This window comes from Miniopterus natalensis, chromosome 8 (assembly GCF_054644295.1).
Source record: "Miniopterus natalensis isolate mMinNat1 chromosome 8, mMinNat1.hap1, whole genome shotgun sequence".
NCBI lineage: Eukaryota > Metazoa > Chordata > Mammalia > Chiroptera > Miniopteridae > Miniopterus > Miniopterus natalensis.
In genome coordinates, this window is record NC_142088.1 from 25526873 (window position 1) to 25536100 (window position 9228).

Here is a 9228-nt window from a genome sequence, read left to right on the forward strand (position 1 = left end):
CTTTCAATCAGGTTTGCTATGAAGAAGCCAACTCGTGACTTAGACCTTTAGGGACCGACACCTGGTATCATGCCTGATAAAGCTCAGCCTCCCCACCAGCCTGGCTAAGGATGCTGCTGATTCTACCCAGGATTCCTCGAGCGTGTTGAAAGGACACTGAATATTGGAAATGCTATAAAGCGTTTGGCACACAGCTCCAAAGTGGGGCAACGAGAATGCAGACCCTGCCTTGATTCCAAGTTCCCTGATCCTTGAGAAGTGGTTAGATTCTCCCGCTCAAAACAGGATCTCCACGCACTAGAGGGTCCTCTGCCCCTCTCTACTCCCAGCATTCAGGCTATGGGGTAACCAGTGGATAATACGGAGCACTGACTAACCCCCCAGAGCTTTCCTCACTGCTACCAAAGCGTCTGCAAACCCATGTTAACAGAAACCTGAACTCAGGAAGCTCCTCTCATGCCTGGATCCTTCCAGCTCCCTCACACACCACCAGGCCACAGCGAGACAGCCAGGAGAGCAAGACACTTATTGAAAAGCTACTCATTACTTTTAAATTATATTTTGGATATATTTAGACTAAATAAAGCAATTATTGAAATGAAAAAAAAAATACTTTTGATTGATTAGGAAAAAACTCGAGGATGATGTGATTGGTCACTCCCTAGCAGTAAAGGAAAAAGAATGAAGGGAAAGCCATATTTAGGACATTTTTTTAAAAAATAGCCATTGGAAAAGTTAAGATCACACCTGGGAACACACTTCAGAGGTGATGATAGGTGAAAAATCCTTATCTCGGAGGCATCCACTCTTTGCCAGCCGTGTGATCCTGAAAGAGCTGCTAACCTCTCTGGGACTTAAGTAAATCTTATCTGTAAAATGGGGATGGTAAGAGTACTGATTCTAAGGGGCTGTACTGAGAATTGCACAAATACAGCATCCACCACATTTTGTTGCTGTTTATCTACAGAGAAGCTTCAAAGGAAAATTATTAGTTCCAGTAACACGAGAACAACTTTTTTACCTTCCTTCACCTATTGAGTCACTTCCCTGAAAAACATTAGTTGCTAAAACAAAGAAGCTCCACAGGGTGCCCTAAGGCATAAAAGATCCATGGAACAAACCAATAAGAAACGGAAATCAAGTTATTCTTATTTTCTCATCAAAAATGGAATCACTCATTAAAACAGCTAGGGCAATAAAGAAAACTTGCCTGCATGGGAAGAAAGTTTGAATCAACCATCCAAGTTTCAGTTCGGTGTTCACTGTGCCCTCCCAGTTAATCACTGCTGTCCCTGAGCCAGCAGCGGTCCTGGCTCCTGGGCTTGGCTGGCGAGAACCACCCAAGTGGACAGCTGGGAAACCTGAAGTCTAATGTAAGAATTTCTTTTGTTGGTTATGCAAAAAACAAAAACCAAAAAAAACTAAATCCACACATTTAATCTTCTCTGTGTCTTAATGTACAGACTAATCCTCAGAGACAGAGTTGTTTTCAACACATTAACGTTTCAGGAGAAGCACTCAGGCACTGTCATAGATGCGCTAAGTAAAATGACTTTTTATTTCTTACAGCAAGAGAATAGCATGTCTTTAATTTCAATGATTTATATAAAACTGAAACACACCAAATTTGGATATTTTATTTATATTTCCCTTTTCTTTCCCAGACTAGAGGCATACAACTTAATGTTTATACCACACATACAAAATGTGGGTTTTAACATTTCAGTATTTTTTCTGTAAACATTAGATCCTTAATCACATCACTCTTTTGAATTTGTTCTTCTGGGAAACCGTGTGTCTCAAGATTTTTCTCCTTCTGTAACCCCCTCCAAAAGTATTTGTTCTAATTCCGTTTTTTAAAACGTCTAGCTTCTGAAACAATTGCAATCTGACATCCTACGTTCCTCCCTTTCTTCCCACCTCTTCACGTAAAGAGAACTATGAAGTTAAAATGAATGAAATTCATTCTTATTCCAAAATACCTTACAGATGAAATATTTAAATGTAAAAAACAAAACTATAAAATAGTGAAATAATATGAGCAAATATTCAAAAGCCAGAGGCCATAAAGACTGCCTAAATACTAAGACTAAATATTTAAACTTCTACACAGAAAAGCACTCCATAAACAGCCTCAAAAGGTAAACAAAACCTGAAATCAAGAAACAATCACAGGACGAATGGCTAATATTCTAAGTACACAGAGATGTTAACAAAAAACAATGTAGAGCCAAGCAGAAAAAACTGCCAATGACATATTTTTAAAAAACCTTAAACGATCAATAAACATTACAAGATTTCAACTCAATAAAAACTGCAAAACAAAAAAAAACAAAAAAAGATGCCTTTTTTTTCTCTCATTGAGTTAGCAGTTTTAAAAAGATTGTTAATACCCAGTGTTGAGCCTGGAGGGGAGCGGCCTTCTTGTGACCATGAGCCAACTGGCCTTGAGAATGGAGGCCGCGTCCCAGGGACAGTGGATCAGCCGGAGCCTGGGACACCAATGAAGGGCCCTGGAACTGCTGCACTAACCCGGGATTACTGACCTGGTCTTGTTGCAAAGAAAAGGAAAGCCTTGTCTGGGTAAGGCGCCTCGTTCCAGCACAGCCGCCTAACCCAGCCCCACGCATCGGAGAATGAAAGGCGCTCTCCGAGGAAGTCACAGCCCCGCTCAGACTCGGCTCAGCCGGCGCATCGAGCGAGCCCGGGAGCCGGGCCTGGGCTCGGCCTGCGCTGCTCCTGCTCCTGTGGCCGCACATTAAACTACGAGGATGAAGGGGAGAAGGCGGGACTGTGCTTACCGCAGTTGGCAACACCCAGTTAGGTGCTCAGTCGATTGAACCCATTATTTTTTTAAAGGTCTAGTTTTAAGTTTGTGAAGTGTGGTGAACAAGATTATTCCTGGGGGAATGCCAGAATAAATACAGCCACCTTTAAAATTTGAATATAATATTCACTAACATGTCAATATATTTCTATGTGGTTAATAAAGATTCATCACTACTTTGCCAAATATATTGGGTAGTTCACAGATCTCCAGAAGAGCCTGAGACCAAAACCAGGTGCTCAGCAGCCAAGAACAAATCGTGTCTGCAGAAGACCACGCTGCTCTCACTGCAGGCACAGACCCGTTAAAGGCAGATACGCTGAACAGAAGATGGCGGGGGGACATCTATTTATTAAGAGTGCTTTTTAGTTTTCAGTGCTCTGGCGCTTGACAGCAATGAAGCCCCCATCCTGAAACAGAATCCCTGTGAGAGGATGCAGGTTCACTCTCTTCTCGTTCATTTAACAAATTTATTGACTCCTAGTCAGATGCCATGCCCGGGACTAGAGAGAGCACAGCCTTGCCCTAATGGACTCAATAGGCTATCAGAGGAGATAGTAGATGAGTAATAACGGAAATAATTATGTAATTGTAGTTCATGGAAATACTCTTAGAGGAAGTGAAGTTTGCTAGGAGAGCATATAATAGACAAATCTAATACATTCAAGGTCAGGGAAGGCTTCCCTGAGCAATATTTGATATATTTCTAATTACAGCATGTGTTTGTTATAAAATTATAAGCACATCATTTTAAACATGAGGACCTATGAACTTTTCAGGGGTCCCAAAAAAGGTTTGAGACCTGTTAAAAAATATGTTGGCTCTAAAATATGAGAACTGCAAAACTGATATAATTAAATAGCTATAAAATATAATATATACCAACATTTCTTTTCATATTCATAAAAATGTCATTCATGTTAAAAATAATTGGTAAATTAGCTTTTCTCAATTCAAAGGACTTGCAGAGAATATGTGATGAGAAACCATGGCCAACTGTAAACTAAGTAACCAACGGAAAGCCCAGTTGTTAAAAATCAATTACAAAAAGATGTTCAAATTTATGTTGTAAGTATAAAAATTATATTTAATGTGAAATGGGGCTCCATTTTAATATATTTGATCTTATGTGGGTAGAATCTGGAATCTGGTGCCTACAGAGACCTTAAAGTTGTCTGATTTTAAGATCTCAGGACAACCAGGGCAGAGGATCTCAGACTGTGCGGAGCAGATGGCTGTGTCAGGGCCTGAGATTAGGGGGTACAGATGGGTCCTTATCAGTAGGTATAGGGTGTCACAGGCATTGGGCAAGAGTAGGTAAAAGGAAACTCACAAGATGAAAATTTCTTGTCCTGTAGTCCAGAGAACATTTGAATCAAGAGAAATCTATTCCTGTCTATGGCCCTCCACCTGGCCTCCCTTCCAGCATCAAATTTCCAGGCCACAATGTTGGTCCCTTTTCGCACTCCATTCTGTTTCTGAGTAATGATTTTTATTTCTGTGAGTATATAATGAGCTCTAAGGTTCTGGTGAACCCTAGAATCTTGTGGAGTCTGAGGAGTGGCAAAGGACATAATGCCTTGGATTTGGAGAACCTTCATGGCCAGAAAGACACACTCGAGAGGCCCCTCCTTCTGACACTTCTCAGGCTGTGACCTCTCCCAAAGCCTCGGAAATGTGACACCAATCAATATGGTCATATTCCACTTATTACCCTGTTAAATCTGAGCTCTCCACTCCCTACTGACAGGTTCTTCCCACAGGACTGCACTGTACCTGGGCGCTGGCATTTAACTAGAATAACAAGAACTCGGTCTCTACCCTCGCTCTGAAAGCTGGCATCTGATTCAGAATTAGTGAACCCCATGCATTTCACACACGCTCCTCTCAGCACTAACAAACAAGCTCGTTTTGTGTTCAGCACACATTTCCGCTGCTCCAAGCAACGCTTGAAAAGTCCCTCTCTTCCCAATTTCCCCAAATCATTACCAGTTATTTTAAATCTTGTTGTATTGAGACGTTTAACTATGTTCCGGTGTTCAAAGTAACTGTACATAAATACAGCACCAAAGGAAAATCTTCATTGATTGCTAAAGGGACCCATTAATGTAGACTTAGAAAAAGCTTATTAATGTGAATATGCAAAAAGGATGTTTCAACAGAGGTCATTGCCAAGACTTATAGCCTCTTTATCTCTAACATTTTTTAACTTCACAGAATTTTAAAACTATAGATTGTAAAATATTCCGAATTTACTTAGGGAGAAGTTGAAAATCTACAAAGAGGCATTTTCCATGATTTATTCCCCTCCTTTTAAGGCCACAAATAACGCATTTCCTTTATTCTCCATGAGTCTCACTTCTAGTGTCCAGAGAGCCATGCTGTTTACATAGCTGTGATCTAAATTTACTTTCTAACTTAATTCCAAGATCACAAAATACTGTCCTTGAAACGCTTCATTGACTTAACTAGACAAGATGCAAATGTATTACCAGGAGAAACTCTTCTTTTAAAAGAAACCATCCAGGAAGTATGTCATCTGCATTAATAGCTAAGTTTTTCAGTTTACCCAACTGGCTCTAGATGACCATAAATTGAGTTTCGTATTTTAGATAGATCACTTGATAAACAAAAGGCGAGGGCCAAGTGACAGCTGCAACGCGCAACGCTGACTCAGCAGCACATGTGGCTCGGACCTGAGAAACCTGCCAGGTTAGTACTTGGTTGCACAGGAAGCCCGGGAGGAATGGGCACGCTGTGGGGCTTCTGGCAGACTGGTACGGTCCCCGATGTAAGCTAAAGGCGACCGACTGAGATGAGATCTCAGTCAGTTGATGACTGGCCAATTTTTATTTCTTTTTAATCCTCACCCAAGGATATTTTTTCCATTGCTTTTCAGAGAGAGTGGGAGGGAGATGACGAAACATCGATGTGAGAGAGACACACCACTCAGCTGCCTCCTGCATGCACCCCAACTGAGACTGGGGATCGAGCCTGCAACCGAGGTATGTGCCCTTGTCTGGAATCGAACCCAGGACCCTTCAGTATGCAGGCCGACAGTCTAACCACTGAACCAAACCTGCTAGGGCTGACTAGCCTATTTTTAAATTTAGAATTGTAAGCAGGACAAGGGATTGTTTATAATCAGCCAAAATCACAGAATTGATATGCCTGGAAATAAATCAGGGGTTTTGGAAGTCCCCAAACATCCCTTAGTGTACTGCACACTGATACACCAAATACTCTATTAGATGAATAGATTTCACACAACCCTAAACTCAACCTACCAGAGACTCGGCTGTTAAGCTCCAGCACCAAGAAGCACTTTTGGGCTTAGAGAACCCTAACATGCGAGCTAACTTGGGTGTTTAAGAACGGAGACCACCAGATGGTACATGCACCTTCCCAGTGCTGGTCCCACTGAGAAGTCATATGGGAGGGAACCTTCCTCCTTTCTTCACCTCTTCTACATACATTAACTCCCATACCATTCAGAGCGTTGAGGCCCCAGTTCTGCACTATCTATGGGAATTCTGGGCAATCATTTAATCTCTGTGGCCTTGATTTGTTGTTTTAGTTTGTTTTCTAATCTGTAAAACAAGAGAAAAGAGAGGCTTAACTCAACGATCCCTAAGATTCCTTTCCTAGTTCAAAATTTATTTTTATCTTTTCCTTGGGATTTGCTAAATAATACCAGCACAATGAAGCCCTTTTAGTTGCATTAAGAGGTTGCCAATTCTTTAGATTCAGTTCCCCAAATAAAGCAAACCCAAGTGATTCAAGAGTGGTGACGTAAAGGCTGTATTTAGTATCTGTACTGCCCCCAAACAGATAAATGTGCTCCTCAGTCTAGAATATGCTAAACATGGCTGAAAAATCCTGATGGCAAAAAATTACTTTCCTTACTAAGTGCCCTAAAGATTCCAGACCAGCTGGTATGGGGCATACTCATTTCTTAAGAAACACTAAACAGCACTTCCCACTCACACCCATCTAAGGATGCACTTAGAAAGTCTGCAGTGGCAGCATTCTCACTTTAAAGGAACCAACACATTACAGATGTTAGAATTTACCCGATTTCCTTCATCAAATCAAACCAAAACACAAAAGGGTTACCTTCAATGCCATGGTTAAAGGTCCACACAAATAGTATAGTCTCACATTGAGGCTTTTGAATTCATCAAATTGTGGGATTTAACGTGTCTCAAACAGGCTCCCACATTTAAAAAACAAAAGATTAACTCTGGCAACAAAGCTGGCTAGAGGCAGAGGGTCAGCTGAGGAGCCACCCTTTCTGTTTTGCTCTATGTAGCCTGCATCGTCCTCGGCAACCCTGGGAGAAGCAGATAGTATGTCCCCAACGGGCTCTTCCCCTAGGAACTTACCTCAGAGATGGCTGTTTTCACTATTGCCAGATTTATCTTCTGCTGAGAAAATGCTGGCTACAATTACTATTTACTGGATTGAAAAAAGTGTACCTTTGATCTCATCTCCTAAATTTCCCAGTGGTTTCCGAAGCCGATGAAAAGCTTTTATTTATTTTAAATATTTTTATTAATTTTTTTTAAGAGAGAGAGCCAGGGAGAGAGAGAAACATCAATCTGGGGATTGAGCCTGAAACCCGGGCATGTGTCCTGATCAGGAATCAAACCAGCAACCTTTTGGTGAAGGGGAAAATGCCCAACCAACTGAGCCACACCAACCTGGGACCTGATGAAAAGCTTTTAAAACCCAGATTAAGCAGAGAGCTATCACTGAAGGAGAAGGCAATGTGATTATACAAGTACAGACTGGAATGATGCCGCCACAAGCCAAAGAGTGCCAGCAGTAGCTGCCAGCAAAAAGAGGCAAGAACAGATTCTTCGCTGGAGGCTCTAGTCTAGAAAGAACCAGGAACCTAATTTTAGCCCAGTAAAACTGATTTCGAGCTTCTGACCTCAAGAACTGTAAAAGAATAAAATTATATTGTTTTAAACCACTAAATCTGTAGTAATTACTACAGCAGACATTGAAAATGAATACAGTCACTAATATGGATCTCGCAATCAGAAACCAAGACCTGCATTTGTTTTGTAAAATGATATTTTAAAAACCAAAAGCACCAAATATTTAATGTGGTTTAAATATCGCCCAAATCAGGGCAAGCATAATCTCTCTACATAAATAAATACCTGGCTTTAAAAACACACAGACTTTTTTTGGGCAGTGAAGTCTATCCTATCTCTGAAGTGGAGGAAAACACAAGGACAGAATCCTATAGCTACCTGATTCAACCTCTTACTTTTAGAACAAGGTATAAAGCATTTTTTAAAAATAAACATTTTCTTTTAGATACTGATACTAAGGAAAACCAAAATATTAAAATCAGCAAATGTACATGTAGAATATTCTTTTACATAAAGAATCATTTTGTGAGAATGTTCCTTTGAGTCACAAAAAAAGGCAGAAAAGCCTATACTCTGCAACAAACTACAGTATTTAAGTGAAATTTTCTAATTGTTATATAAGACACAAACGGCTCTCATGAGGTCCACCCAAAATAAAGTGGTAAATACATTGTTTATAGAATTATAAACTGCTTTTACCAAGGTTTATAGCAAAAATCAGGTCAGGATCATCCTAGCTGGTTTGGCTTAGTGGTTAGAGCATCGGCCTGCAGACTGAAGGGTTGCCGTGAGGATTAACAAAAAAACCAATCAATCAGATCAGGATAAAATGATTTTTTTTAAAATGAGTATCTTACTAATTTTGAAGGTTGATGCTATAATTAATACTAAAATCAGTATCAGGCACTTAATTGACATACTATCTTCACAGATGCAAGTTCAGGTTATTATAAAAATTTAGTATTTGCTTAATTACATTAGGTTCCCAGCCCACACAAAATATCCTAAAAAATATACATCCCAAATGTTAAGAGTGAGGCTCCCAACTGAACCTTTTGGTTGAGTAATATAACCCTCTAATAGCAATTTTCAACCTTTTTTATCTCATGGCACAAAAACTATTAAAATTCTGCGGCACACCAAAAAATATATTTTGTGCTGCTCTGACAAAAAAATAGGTATAATTCTGATTCATTCACACTGCACGGTTATTGCTGTGTTGGCTGTTGTCATTTTTTTTTATTTGACAACCTAAGGGAAAAGAAGTCAGTGCTCCTGACTAGTCAGGTATCACATGTTTTAAAATTCTACAGCACACTACTTTTATTAAAACATTTGCATAGCATGGAAGAACTACACAAAGAAACCATCAGCACATCTGAGAAGTATGCAAAAACAAAGTATATAAAATGTAGAATTTAACTCTGCAAATAAAATTATAGGAAGCCTTCAGGCAAAAAGGTGTCATCTTACAGTGAGTAGAGCAAAGTACACAGGGAACAAATAATTAGTTCT